The sequence below is a fragment of the Cuculus canorus genome, chromosome 9 (assembly GCF_017976375.1).
Source record: "Cuculus canorus isolate bCucCan1 chromosome 9, bCucCan1.pri, whole genome shotgun sequence".
In the NCBI taxonomy this organism is placed as follows: domain Eukaryota; kingdom Metazoa; phylum Chordata; class Aves; order Cuculiformes; family Cuculidae; genus Cuculus; species Cuculus canorus.
The window spans coordinates 14,239,373-14,253,990 of record NC_071409.1 but is presented as its reverse complement, the minus strand read 5'-3'; the positions used below and the strand labels follow the sequence as shown (position 1 = coordinate 14,253,990).

The 14,618-nt window shown below is 46.6% G+C and overlaps 1 protein-coding gene across 24 annotated transcripts in view; it reads left to right on the top strand.

The window, feature by feature from the left end:
- Nucleotides 1–14,618, top strand: part of LPP (LIM domain containing preferred translocation partner in lipoma) — a 340,056-nt gene that overhangs the window by 12,027 nt on the left and 313,411 nt on the right. For 10 of the 24 annotated variants that reach the window (XM_054075093.1, XM_054075085.1, XM_054075087.1 and 7 more), the window contains 2 exons: nt 3,000–3,077; nt 9,837–9,942. The gene's annotated coding sequence lies outside the window, so the exon portion shown is untranslated. Of the gene's footprint in view, nt 1–2,999; nt 3,078–9,836; nt 9,943–10,516; nt 10,567–14,618 lie in introns of all 24 variants that reach the window. The other 14 variants (XM_054075104.1, XM_054075101.1, XM_054075103.1 and 11 more) reach the window with 3 other exon arrangements.

The window sequence follows — 14,618 nt, the reverse complement described above, 5'->3', positions numbered from 1 at the left end:
GGGCTGTATTTTCTTAATCTGCTCGTTTCACGAGGCAGTATCTGGCTGTGCCCTTGGTAACAGGTTTTTTTCAATGCAGATAGAGTTCCTTGTTCTAATTGACTAAGAAAAAAGAACTTGAGGAGGTTATGAACCTATGAACTGGAGATAAATAGTTTCCTATTGAGTCCTTGGGCCACTAAGCCGCCCCCTCATCTGAGGGTAGTGTGGTTTAATCAAAGGTCAGAGGTTTTGTCGTCTTTGAGAGCCTCAGAAAAAGAGGATGGTGTGAGTGAGCTCTCCTCAGCCCTCTGTGACTGCAGTCATTCTTGGCCTCTCAAGTTCCCATTGAGCTCACTGTGCTTGTCCTCTGTTCCTGCATGATGGCTCTCTTGACCTTCTCTGATCACTGTGAATGATAATCAAGTCAGCCATGTTTCTGGAGGTTGTAATTATATATGTGGTGGCTATGGTTGAATGCCTCTATGCAAGGCTGCTGTGAGCCTTTGTGTGCAATGTGCAGATTTGCAGCCTTGATAGGACACAGTCTTCACCTGCCAGCTCTTCCCATGCAACCTCCTGTGCATGTCTCCTGTTCCTAGGCTGAAAGCCAAGTGTGGTATCTTACGCACTGCTGTGTGGTCAGTCTTGGCGAGCGTTGACTTGTGCATGGCCACTGCTGTCTGAGATGTTGCGGCTGCTTACAGAGGTTCCCCCTTGTTTTATTCTCCATTTCCTTCTTGGATGGTGATCAAGCATGTGGCTGTACCTCTTGTGACAGATGCAGTCTGTCTTTCTCTTTCCTTCTCTCCTTCCTTCTTCCTGACTGCAGTCGCTGATGTTCATTGAACCTGGCTGGTGGCTGTCACGGAGCTGGTCTTGCTTGCTTTCTTGCATGTTGGATCCTGGCTTCCTTGATACTCTGCTAAGTCAGTCTTTGAAAGTATCAGCTGGCATATCCCAGAGAGATCTTTGTCTCCCAAAGCTTACACAGTTCCATTCTGGTTTTCCCCCTCACCAAGAAAAAAATAAAAGCACTTGATTTGACAACATAAACACTGACTTCAGGGCTGGTGACAAAATTCTTGCTGACAAGCTCAGTATGGTAGGATAGGAGCAGGCGAGGACAAGTATGATAGTGGTGTTATGCTGTTAGGCGCTCCTGTGAATCATGACAGCGAGGTGGAAGAAGGCTGAAGAAAGACCTTTCTTGGTCTCAAGTGTTCCATTCCTTTGGTGTGGTGTTGCACCCACATGCTGTAGCTAATGTTTCAAGCAAATAGGCATGTAGTCTTCTGAAATATAGTGCTCGGGTGTAGTAGGCTGGAGGATATCGTGTGGCAGACTCTTGGAAAGAACACAGGGAACTAGTAGCCAAAAAACCTTTGTGCTCAGAAGCCATCCGTCACATGGGAAGAAGTGTGATCTCTCCGTCTGAGGGGTGCTGAGGATGTTTATTAGATAATTTTGCTATTCTGCAAGCCAGAAGCCTTGTATCTTTCCACTGAAAAACAGGAACACAGTCAAAGTGAACCAAATTGTAGAGGTCCAGGGATGCAGTTTTATAGTCACTGTTGGTGCTAGATAAAAAAAATAAATGAAATACAGTCCAGTGCAAGCCCAGCGTATATACTTCAGGTCAAGATAAAATGGTGCACAGGGGCTAAAGACTTGCTATCCTTAACTTTTTGAGGAGAGGAAAGAGGTGACAATAGTTACACTTACTGTGCTGAAAGAACTGTGATAAATTGCAATCCCTTTTTACAGGCAATTAATTGAGATCCTTTGGGGGAGGATAATCCACAGAATTTCCATGGAAGTCTGCATGGCTGGTTCTCCTCTACAAGGCAATGGAAGGATGTCCAAACTCTCCTGCGTTGCCTTTGCTTGAGCCTGAGCCTCAGCTGGAGGATGGGCGTGTGTATAGGGCTGCCTGCGGGGCAAACGGCACGACTCTGCATGCTTGTGTCCCTTACCCCCAATGCTGTCTCCTTGAGGGAGAGGGGGAGAAAGTCCCTCCCTGACACCTAGGGGAAGCTGTGCTGAGATAGATGAGCATTTGACAGCTGTGCTGCCGGTGGCGTGTGCACAGTCCTGCTCGGCCAGAGAATTAGGATCACCTTTCTGTCCCATTGTTAAACTGCTGTGTACACTGGACACCTTCTCTATGCCCCTTTTTCCTAGTTACTAATGCCAGGCTGAGGCTTGTACGCTCCAGGAGTGACAGTGATCATGTACAAGCGTCCTTTGGGGAAGAAGAAGGGCAGTGACTTTGGCTGTGATGAGGGTCCGGTGGCTCAGCGGAGCAAAAGGCAGCACAGAGCACCCTCGCCGTTGTCCCCCCCATCCCAGCCTTGAAGCAGGGGTCTGCAGTGGCAGGCTGGTTTCCTCATCACAGGGAGGAAAAGCGTGAAGCGTGGCCTGGGACACTGCCAAATTCAATGAGGAGCCTGGCTGGAAAGCTGAAGTTGGGATAATTTAGGACTAAAGCAGCTTTTTGATCTATTTTCTGTATGTCTTGTTTTCCATCTATGATGGAAGTAATGGCACTTTCTCATTCGGAAGATGGATGCATCCACAGGCATCTGGGATCCTCTTAGTTTTGAAATGTAGTAAGAACAGTTCTTAGGGCTTGTCAGAATCGCTCCAGAATTTATCTATGTTTGGTATAAAATGCTCCTTTCTCAAAATGGAGTTTTCTGCGGGAATTGTCATTTTGCAACTCAATTCTTGTTTTGTAAATTAAAAAAGTTTAATTTTTTTTTTATGCTTGTATTTGTGATAGTAACAACATTTGTTGAAAACAAAAATGTTTTCATGAAGAGCGGTTGGTGGTGAGGCTGCTCTTTTCTCTGGCTGGTTGCCATGCTTCTGTGCTACCCTGGGCCCCTTGCCCCATCAGGGTTTTTTCTGGTTTTCAACTAATGCACTTGCTTCCTTAGCCTTTTGGTCTAGATGTTTGGGAAGCGGAGCAGCTATACTGAGAAACTCTTCTCTTTTTTTTTTCTTTTTAAATACAGGTGTTTGAGGCCCCTCGTTGCTCATCCCATTTGAAGGTGTTTGTTCCAAGGCTGAAACTGGGGCAGTTTGCTATTAAGGTATAACAACAAAGAAGATAGCTAGTAGATTGGCCATCCTTGGAGATGAGGAGAAGACGAGACAGACATCTTGGAACCAGAGAGAGTTACTGGTCCTGGCTGACTGTGCTTTTTTTAAACATCACAATAGATTATAACGCTTTCAAAAATACATAACCTGACTCAAGTGGGCATGAGAATGGGGAATCCAGTTGACTGTTATGTATTTGTTACTATTTTCAAATAATCTGACCCAAACTGGATAAAACAGGAGCCTTGAACTCAAAGGCTGTCTGGTCCAAGTTTTAAAATTTTTGTTTATAACTGGTTTTGAGAAGAACAGTTGGAGAACCTACCATGGTGCCAAGGACTTTGTGGTGGCACCTGAGCAAGCTTGGGAGAAGGCAGCTTTTGCCTTACAATTTTGGCCATTTAAAACCAAAATGGTTAAAGAAACATTGTCCTTCATAATAAAACTTTATAATAAAAACATTAGGCTTGAACACACGTGCACAAAAATGCCATCTCTGCCCTAGGAGATTTCAGCTGTAAGGTGGACTGCTGAGGACTGTGGGCTGATACTGGGAGAGCTGGCTGCCTTCCTGACCCCCATGCCTTGGGGCACAGCACTTCTCTGCTCCCTTGTGCTCTCAGTCACTGTTGGTCTGTTTTTCTTGACCAAGAATCTCAAGATGTGGGAGGCATGTTAGGACAGTGTTTTGCTGGTGCTGCTTGGTGAGGATGGTCATTCCTCAGGATGAAAAATGATTTTTTTTTTTTTTTTGGTTTTGAATTGCAAAGCATTATCCTTTATTTGAAATCCAGACTCTGTGGTGCTCTGACAGTGCATGAGAACTTGAAAGTGACATCGATTATCCTTCTTTGATCAAGAAGCTGGGGTGAATTTGAGTGAGAAACTGAAACTGCTGATCTCTTGCTTAAGGTTTTTCTGACCAGGCTTAGTGATGTGCAGACAGCGAACGTTGAAGGAGAAAAAAAATTAATGAGGCTGTTCTGAGTATCATCCACTTCCAGCAGATTGAGTGAGTGTGAGCAGTGTGAGGCCAGCAGTCTGTGCTTGAAAATCCAGGGTCCAATTCTGGTGTCAGTTACAGACACGTAAATCACAGGCAGTGCTGCTGGCAGTGACGAGGAGCTGCTGAAAGGTTGCTCCAGCATGGGACCTGCGGGCTTTCTGGCACAGACATGCTGATTCCTCTTATTGCTTAGTCACCCTTCTTTTCTAGTTATCCATGTGCATTTAAAATAACAGGACTGTGGCATGGGTGGTCCTGCTGATGGGTTGGTCCCCAGCCGTCGTCTGGTGGCTCCAGCTGGGAGCAACTAGAATGGCTCCTGGCTGTCAGGATGCTCTAGGTAGGACTGTCTCGCAGCTTCCTCAGCCAAAGCGTATATCTGCCCTGCCCCAAATGATTTTGTTTTGTTTGTCATAGTACAACAGTCACTGTCCAGGGAAGCTGAACGTCATCCTTCCCTTTGGCACTGCCGTGCTTCTTGTGCAGTCTCTCCTTCTTCTCCATACTTTTCTGCGTCTTTTTTCCTCTTGTTTTAATCTCATTTTATGAACCCCAGGACAAACCTGAAAATAGAGTGTGACAGCAAAGATAAAAATGAGTCCCCTGACTCCAAAGCCAGGTATGCCACTGCTGCAGGACAATGGGGCAGAGTGATGTTTTAATGCCATGGTCTGTGCCCTGTAATATCCAGAGGCTGCCAGCAAGTTTTATTGGAGCTGATTTTCCCCATCAATGCTGACAGTCTGCACTGTGGCCGGCATCAGCCTTCCTCCAGCGCTAGGGCCTGTCCAGGAGCTCGGAAGCGATAACTCCTTTTACAGCTAATTTTGACACATGAGGTTCTGGTGGATTTGAAAGCAACTGTGTACCGATTGCGATATCAGAGGGGTGTGTGCTTCCTTGCAGACTGAAACATGTCATTCGCATAGTCGCTGCTTTACAACAACACAGGATCTTGCCTCCCAAAAGGCGGCAGCCCGGTGTACGAGCTTTTGCCGTTTGTATTGATGATTCTCTCAGCAGGTGCCACTGCTGACAGCTGAGCAAAGAGGAAATGCATCTCCAGCTTTTGTTATCTTGCGTGATCTTTTTATTAGATAACTTTAGCAGCCTACTTTTGAATCAAGCAGTTTATTTTTTCATTTTAATAATAAAACGGAGAAGCATAGAAGCAAACACAGAAAGCTATTAGTCAGGGCCAGATAATGCAGGCATCAGTGTCCTGGGGTAGCAAGTCTAGTCCATGTCTCCTGGCAGCTGCACTCAAATATGGAGCTACAAGCTGAGTTTTGGACTCTGAATTGAGGCTTGCATATAAGGGTTCTTCTGACTTTCCTCTGTGTGGGGAAACATGGAGACGTCAGGCAGCTCCTTAGCTGCTGGCAGTGGCCAGAACGGCTGAGGATCAGGGCTCCTGCAGTGGAGGAGATAACGTGAGATTCCTGAGTTTGGGGACTTTGGTGAGCAAATAAGAAATATATTGGCACAGTGTTGTGTCTGAACTGTGACATACAGTGTGGGAAAGGCATGAAAATACATATGTCAGAGCAGGACAGCCTTTTAATCGCTTTTTATTTAAAATGAAAAGGTCAGAGTGACTAGGGTTGTCATCTGGGAACCTGTACATGCACCTGCCAATCATACAGGAGGGGACCTGTGTCAGTTTGTGCTGACGGCTGACTCGCCGGGAGCTTGTCAGCACTTAAAAATTGATGACTGGAACGGTTAAAACGACAATTTTCCTTGTGGCGGTCAGGCTGAGCCGTCTGCTCCACATGGGAATGGGAATGAAGTGTCCTAGCGCAAGGATGCTTTATCCCAGTTTAACTGGTGTTCGTGCTTGAGCTTCCGCAAGTATCACCATACTCCTTTTTAAAAAATTAATTATTAAAAAAAACCTCTGTGTATTGGTAACACTTTGAAGTGTAAAGAAGATCTAAAAGTGAGTGCAACTTTTGAACAGTCAGAGAAACAACCAGGCTGTTCTGTGAGAGGGGTAATTAGCATGTGCTGAAATTTTTTTCATGGGTAAGGTTCTCTTTTAAAGAGGCTGGAGAGTCTGGTTACTTCAATTTCTAAGTGACCACTGTAAAGTTGTGCCAAGGATGCCTGTTCTTCTGAAAGTGCTCACTGCGCTTTTCTGAACCTTGGAATTCTTGCAGAAGTTTCTGAAAAATCTGGACAGGATTGATATTTAAATTCAGGCATTGTAAGCTACTGCTTTCAGATTTAAATCTGCACACAGTAAACCTTGCTCTACTTCTGTGTTACATTTCTATTTATTTTTATTTTTTTTTTTTCCCCTTGAGAAATGTTAGTTCTTACTGTTGATAATACAGCATTGGTATTATCAGCCAGTGAGGGAATAAACTGTTTCTGATCATCACAGCTTTAAGGATTTTAGAGTTTGTAGATCTCAGCCTCTCACCTTATTTTCCTTTCAACTTGTGATGGCTTTTTTTAACCTTCTGACTTGTGGTCTTCTCTGAACTCATTCTTGAATTTAACTAGTTAGAAGGAACAAATGGATAAACTCTTTTGCAAAAGATGTGCTCTTTTGGTAAATTTCTATTCAGTACCTTGTTCACAGACTGTACTTGGCGCTTTGACTGTGATAGCTGATTGCTGCTGTTTGAGCATTTGCTTTAAATTACTTTTACATTATAAATTATCTGTTGGAATAGTGCATTAAAATAAGTGGTCTGTATTGTGCTGTCCTTAAAAATGGAGGTGCAGATGGGCACGCATAGGTGTATGCAGACTCCGAAGTCTCGGCTGCTGTAGCTGGTGATCTGGAGGCACAAGAGTTGTACTGAGTTATGCCAGATGGGAGCCTGGCAGTGTAAAGCTGTGTTACCAAAGAGACTTTCCTGCTGTTACCTCTCGGAGGGATTGTGATAGAAAGCTGGGATTTCTTGTTGCAAGATGAAAATCAGAATTAGCTGCGCACAGATCACTGAGCATCTGTTGCTGTGACTCTGAACTGGGATGGGAGGACCTCAGTTTTGTAGAGCTAAAAGCCTGCCTGTTGTTACTGTTTTTGTTGTAAAAGCATCTGGATATTACCTGTAAAGGTTGTTGGGGGAATGTATGAAACCCAGAAGTAGCTGCTTAGGGGACTGTCTTTGTATATATTTCTCTGGGGACTTAAGTGAGGAAAGACTTGTGCTGGAACCGATGACGGTGGTTTGGGTATGTATTCTGTGCACTGCTTTGTCTTTCCCTGTCTGAGCCAAAGCAGGAACGAGTGGGACTGTAAGGGGCTGATTCTTTTTTGGGACTTGCTGTTTCTCAAGATACGTATCTCTTGCCTGCTTCCCAAGCAGAACTGGTGTGGTTAAGGCATCACTTTGCTAAGCCTTTGCGTAGTCCTCGCTACTGCAAGGCTCTCAGCAGTGCTTGTTCCTGAGAGATGTGTATAGGCAACTGAGAAGAGGGATGCTGGGGAGAGGAGCTGTGCTGATCTTGGGGTTTGAGGGCCTATAGTCTTGAGAAATGCTCTCTAATGAGAAATGCTTTTTGAGATCATCTCTTGAAGAGGTCTGATTTGGTGGTGGCATCGTGGCTTGATGGCTTGTGATGCAGCAGGTATGCAGCTTTTCTGGTATCTTGGGTTGATCCTCTATGTCTATCTTCTGGGTGTTTCTGAGCTCAAAGACCCAAACCTACTTTTGCAGCCTTCTGCTAAATAAATGGAGTCACAAATGGAGGAGTTTGACAGACTGGCCCAGGTGGATACTGCAGTGACTGCTCAGGCTGTGCCTGCTCTTGCCCGGCTGTGGGTGTGTGGCCAGGAGGTAGTGCATGCCTGGGCATCAGTGGGTTGCTGCCCCTCTGGGACCATATTGCGCCCCACTTGCTGCTGAGGAGGGTTCACAGCAGGCTTCATCTGCGTGGCTGGAGAAAGGTATGTGGGTTTCTGTTCACATTGCTGCAGGCATCCCAGTCGCAAGGTGAGAGGAACGGCCAGAATGGGAAGTAAAGCTAGGCAGTTGCAGTTCAACTAGCCAAGTCTGCTGAGTCCTAGAACTGATCTTGTAAACATTTCCTCAGTTAAACCTGGTGAAAGACAAGCCTGAGCCAAGATGTTTTAAACACAGGTTGGTTCCCAAGAAATATTGTCTTACCTGGAGATCCCGGAGGTACTGTTGTAAGTTGAATTGAAACAATGTTGGAACCAGGGGGGAATGTTGTTGTCTTCTGCCTTTGCAGATAAGACCGAAGGGCGTTTTGCCAGGAGCCTGTGGGAAGGACCTAAGTGGTGTATAACTCTACATCATTTTAAAATTAAAAGTAAACATGCAAAACCATAATATTTGCTTGTACTTGTCTCCTCCTTGATGGATGTAGGGAAATTGCTCTTTGGCTGAGTTCACCAGCAAGAAAACCTTCCAGTTACTCGTCTCCATCCCAAGCCTGCAGTGAGTGGGAGACACTATTGTGATCTCCAGTTGAGTTTGTTCTCATCACACCTGAGGGGAGCATTGAGGGTCCTGGGGACTCTTATACCTGTCCAGTCCTGTGGGTAATCAAGGGTGGGTGCCACCCAGGGACTATGGGACTGTGCTGGGAAGGTGCTGTCTGGGTCAGGATGGACCTTGGTCTGTCTTGTGGTGTTGGTGTAATGGAGATCTACCACTGCTTGGAAGAGGCAAGAGCTCTGTTGCTCTCTTGGGTGCTGTAGCATCAGGCGTGGTATGGGGGACAAGGGCTTCTGACAGGGCCAGGAAGCCATCCTGCTCTGTGACAGGGAGGATGGACCTGGACTGTGAGCCACCAGCACTCTTTGCATTTTGCTGCGTGTTGGTTGTAGGCTTGGTGGCTCACATGCCCCTTCATAACCAGCACGGGTGCAACAAACTTAATCCTGAACTGAGCATTTCCATCATTACAGCAGCAAATGGCAGTATCTTTTTCTGCTGAGCTGTGATGACAAGGCAAGCCTGCGTTTAGGCCATCAGGGTGACCAGGATGTGGCTGGGACAGGATGCTGTCTGTGGGCTGGTAGTGGCAGGAAAAGCATGTGTTATTCAGATGCTGCCTGCCCCTGTGGAATACACCCCCCTGTGTGTCCTGGCAATGCCACATGCAAGACTGTGGTTGTGTGGCCTGGATGTCCCCTCTGCTCTACCTTCATTTTCTGCAGAAGTGAAAAAAGACATTGAGGTGGTCACTTCTCAAAAGAGTTGTCTGCTTTGCAGCTACAGGAAGAGTGAGGCGGTCCCTGATGGAAACTGGGCAGAGCTCCTCAGAGCAAAGGCAGTGCTGAGGTGGAGAATGGAGTGAACTGGATGGTGGTGTAGCTCTGCTCACAGCAGTGGTAAACCCCATGAGCTTCCAACTGAATTAAATGATGCCTCGTAGCTCTCTCACTGTGCCTAGTCTCACAGAGATGAGTGATGGATTCACTCTGTTCTCTTATGCCTTAAGTCTCCCTTTTGCCTCCCCCTTCTCAGGGAGTTTAAGAGCAGTAAAGGAGCTGTGGCTTAAGGAGGTGCACGTTATTGACCAAGTTGTAGCAGCTGACAGCTGGTGCAGATCACTGGCCCAGTTCAAAGTGGTGATGCTTGCTTCTAGGGGGTGCCGAAAGAGTCCAGGAGTATGGAGGCTTCTGCCTAAGAAAGCTAGAGAGGAAAATGCCGTGTTTCCCAGAAGCTGTGTGGGTTAAACTGCAAGTTTTTGAGAGGAGCTGTTAGGAGGCCCATCCGGCATGTATCACATGGGTATCTCTCTCTCTTTGCAGAGCTGGGAAGGAAACCCAAAGTCGTGACTCCAGCAGAGCCCTTCGTGTCTCCTAAAGCCCTACTCTGAGTTCATCCCACCAGCAAAGCTGTACAGCACAAGAACTGGTATGTAGACACATTTCACAGGTGTGACAGGCAACTTCTCAAAAGGATCGGTGGCTTTTCTGATAACGCCACCTTGTTCATGGGTCTCTGCAAAAATATAAGTCCTCTGCAAATGGCCTGTGGAGGGGGGATGGGTTCACTGGAAAACACAAGACAAACAGGTGATTCCCTGGCAGTGCTTGCACCCAGAGGCTTTGGTGTGCACGGGCTCAGCAGTGAGAACCTGCGAGAACTCAGAAGTTATTCCATGTTACAGTCCCAAGGCTTTACACGTGCTGTCTTAAGCGGTGTGTTGTGTGATAGCATACATGGGTAGGTGATGCGGGGGTTAATGACAAACGCGTGCACGAGAAATGCACATATATACATATCTATAGGCATGCGCGCTGTACAGATCTAGGCACATGGAAACAAAGATGCGCAATGCATATGTAGTGTATACTATAAGGTGACATATGAGAGCTTGGGGGTGTATATACCAAATGTCTGTATATACTATATATGGTGATAAAAGAATGCATATGCATTCATATTCTCTTTTTTTCTTTTCTGTCTCTTCTGTCTTTCTATGGAGCTGTTGCAAAACTACCAGATTCAACCTCCTGGGGAGTCTTTCTGGCCAAGGTTTTACAAGCCAGCACCTGCTTTGCCTGCCTGACTTCTTTCTATATTTATTCCTCTGCACCCGGTTTTTGCCTTTGCCTGCGAAGTGGAGCTGTCACAAACATTTGTGCTAACTTTGGCTGCACAGGACTTCAGCTTGCAAGTCCCGAGTCTGCTTTTGTGCATGCTGAGGGAGGAGGTGGATGTGTGCATAGTTGCGCATGTGTGTGTATGAGCATCCCTCATCCTTACTGTCTGCTTTACATGGTCGGTGCTTCTGCTTTACATGGTCTGACGCTGCAGCAGTCCCTGTGTTCTGTATGCCACGCGACTTGTGCTGTCTGCCCCTTCAAGACATGTTTATGAATTAAATATTCTCTATCATTCTGCTTATGTAGTGTCATTTAAATGAAATCAGCAATGCCTGACCCAGTGGCAGATTGATAGCGATCTATGCAGCTGTGCAGGAAGCCTGGGTGGGATTTTATTCCCAGACCCCAAGCTTTTACTTTCCATGGTTAGGACTGTGGCAAGGAGAGAGACTTGTGGTGCCATGGAGCAGGGAGCCCCTGCGTAGGCTATGTTTGGACCATGGATATGTCCATCCCTCTTGTTTCTCTCCTCGTTGTCATTTAGAGTGGAAGGTGCTCTAAATCAGAGCCACTGAGCCCCCAGCTCATCCGTAGGTAGTGCTGTTTAAAATGAACACAGTAGCAAGGGAAAGAGTGTAGTGCCATATCTGTTGGGAAGCAGAGAGGATATCCTAATCCTTGGGAACATGGAGCTGGGGGAATAGCCTTATAGTGGGTCTCCAATTAGCAAATGCTGCTTGGGAAAGATGCACCCTAATTCCTGGTCTGATGGGTACCACTTGTGCTTATGGAAAAGCAGTGCTGGGCTGCCTGCCAGGAGCTGGGAAGCAGCCTGTCCTCGTGTACTCAGGCCCCTAAGCTCCCGGCCCCTCTAACAGCTGTAGTAATTTCTTGTGTGGGAGTCCATCTAAGGTCACAAAGCTGTTAGTCCTAGGTTTCAACCCCAGGGGCCATAAAACATACCCTGCCTGACTCCTGTGCAAAGGCAGCGGCAGCATGAGCAGCCTGTGTTCCCCTGGGTTTCGTTTCCGTGTCCCCAGTGTGTGCCACTGCAGCCTGCATTCCTCTCTGGTTCAGTAAGCCCTTTGCCTCTCAAGCTGACACAGCTAATATTTCCTCCGCTGGCAGGGCAGGCGAGGTAGTGGCATTTAACTGTTAAGGAGAACCTTGATCTGTTTGTGCTGTGGGACCTCAGAGCAGTAAGGGCTGGTGCATGTCTGGGACAGCGTTTTCTGCTATTCCAAATGTTCCCTTTCCACACTTTTGTTCCCTTCCTTAACTTACATTACTCCCTACTTCATCCTGCTGTTTGTCCTTGCAAAAAACAATACCTTTGGAATTGTTTTCTGTAAGGGGCTGTAAAAATGAGTCAGAGTTTGTAAAATCTGCACCTACCTGGTCCTTCTTACCTAGTTGTTTGAGGATCTTCTTCCAGGGTAACTATAGTTAGAGTAACTCTATTTCTGACCATGGAGAATGCTCCTGGTGGCCTGGCTGCCAGCTGGGGCATGTGACTCTGGGCAGGGGTTTAGTGGCTTTTTAGGAAAATTATTGATCAGCAGCCCACTGAGAGCTAGTCCCAGCCTGCATTGCATCGGTGTTGTCCTGGTTTACACTTAGTGCCACTTGGTCTGTTGGCTTTTTAAAGGTGCCTTTCTAACTACCAGTGTAATGAACACGCTGGTACTGCCTGGCAAGGTTTATTTTTTGCAGTGGTTGTGTCAGATCACTAAATTAAATGTGGTTCTTATTCTAAAAGGTGGAAGGCTTTGTTTTCGTCTAAAGTACAGTTCTACATACTTTCCATCACCTGCGAAATTAAGTGCTAAACTGACCTCTGCCTAGTTAATGAAAGTAATTGTTCAGCCTCTATCACTGCAAGATATCACTCCTCCCCAAGCCTGCACTTCAGTACCAGTGAAAGCCAAATGTACTATAATGTTTCTTTTTTACAGTTGCTTTTGGCCATACATGGGCAGAGTCAGCTCTGGAATTCCTTCCCTATAAATTCAATAGCATCTTGTGGGTGGTGCTGGGGAGTCACTCTGATCTGGTTGGGTTGCCTCGGCAGCCTGTTGCCCTTGAAAATGTCCCGATTTGCACATTCCTCGGAGTCTGCCTGCTCCTGGAGCCAATGGCTGCAGCTATCATGGGGCTGTCCTCTTGTGCTGGCAGGAGCAGTCGCCTCCCTGCTGTCTGCAGGTTGGCTGCAGCTGAGGAGCGATGCCTGTGGGAGCAGTGGCGTTGGGTATATTGCTCCTGTGTGCAGACAGGCTCTGCAGGGATAGTTGTGCCCTCTAGTATAACTGTTCTGCCTCCTAAATTTGGTGTATAGGATTGAGCATTGGCCCTAAAGCTTCTCTTCCAGGATGGGGAGGCTGGGCACTCCGCTGTTCCTGCCTGCCATGGGATGCTGTGTTGTATGTCCCGACAGGGACTGAAGGATGCTGCCATCCTGGAGCTCCTTCTCTCTGAGGGCGAAATCTTACCTTGTCCTAGAAGTGTGTTCCTTTCCACAGAGCTGTGTCTATACATGCTTTTTGCAAAGCAGCAGCTAGATGAGCTGGCCAGGGAATCTTTCCCTGCTCTAGGTGAGCAGCCTGTGTGTGACTGATTGCTGAGCCTTACCTTTTCTGGTGCTGAGCTAGTGTGACTATAAACACAGCCTCAATTTGCCTATTTGCCTTCAAGGAGCACTCCAAAAAATGCTTCTGGGAGGTTTTCTGTGAATGAGTTGAGGGATGAGAGGGAGGTTTGCTCTGGGGATTGAGAGGTGATGGCTTCTGGAGGTGCCCTGTGGTATTCCCCTGTGCATCCCAGAGAGGGGACAGAGATGCAGTGTTACCCACCAAGACAAGAGCTGCCAAAGCACAGGTCAAGGTGATGATGTGTGGCTCCATGTCCTGGCTGTGTGGGGGTCAGTGACAGTGATGTGCTCAGCTCAGAGGCAGTCATCCCTGTGCCAAAGCCAGGGAGAGAAGGGTGATTTTTTTTTTTTTTGACATCCTTTGGAGTTTTGATCTCCATATTTGGAAATGTTTACCCATTGCTCTGATCTATTGCAAGGGAGGGGAGGTGACTCAGGGTCTGGTGGAAGCAGGATTTGAATTCCTGTAGTAAGGTTTTTTTTTTTCCCTCCCCCCTTTCTTGTTTTGGAAGCTTGTTGTGGTCAGTTTTCAGTTCTCTCTTGCTCCTGGACCTTGTTCCAAATTTGATCTGCTCGAGAGGGAAGAGTGTTAGCGAAGGAGCTTGCCTGGATGCTGGTAAGTGTATCATTGCTGCTTTAGCAAGCAACTTAGGATTTTTTTTGTTCGGTTTTGTTTAGTCAGATGGATTGCATCAAAGTGTGTGCATTGCTGGTGGAGGCAGGCATGTGGATTGCTAGTCAGCAGCAAGGGACCGGATGAAGCCTTCTGTAGTAGGGAAAGGTGACTATGTGGATTGATCTCAAAACCAAAATGTTTCTTCAGGCCTAGGTATAAGGAAAATTTAAGGCAGCTCCCGTTCATTCACACTCTCCCTTTTAATTTCACTGACAGTAGAACCCTGTAGAGTTAAATGTGTATATACGCATGTGGTCAGCAAGTAAAATATAGTTTAAGAATGATTTCTGTCTCCTAAGCAAGGGTATTTTTCAAAACGTCTGCATAGCGTGAAGGTATATTTCTCTGGAATGTTAATGTTTAACTCTGTTGGGGACCTGAAGGAGTTTAACTGCTGTAACTGGATGAAGGTTCAATGTGACTATTTTTTCCTGTTATTCTTTATTTTTCCTGAGTGCGAAGTTTTTAATCTGTCTGATATTGCAGCTAGCTGCTTCTCTTCTTCCCCATGCCCTCCTCTTTCTCTTTCCTGAAAGGAAACTGCAGCTCATCCAGGCAGTCAGGGATGTGGGGGAACCTGGAAGATGTTCTGCTTCCTGTTTTATTCATAGCAGCTAAAACCATGCTGGGCAATCTGGAATGGAGATCCACCATGCCG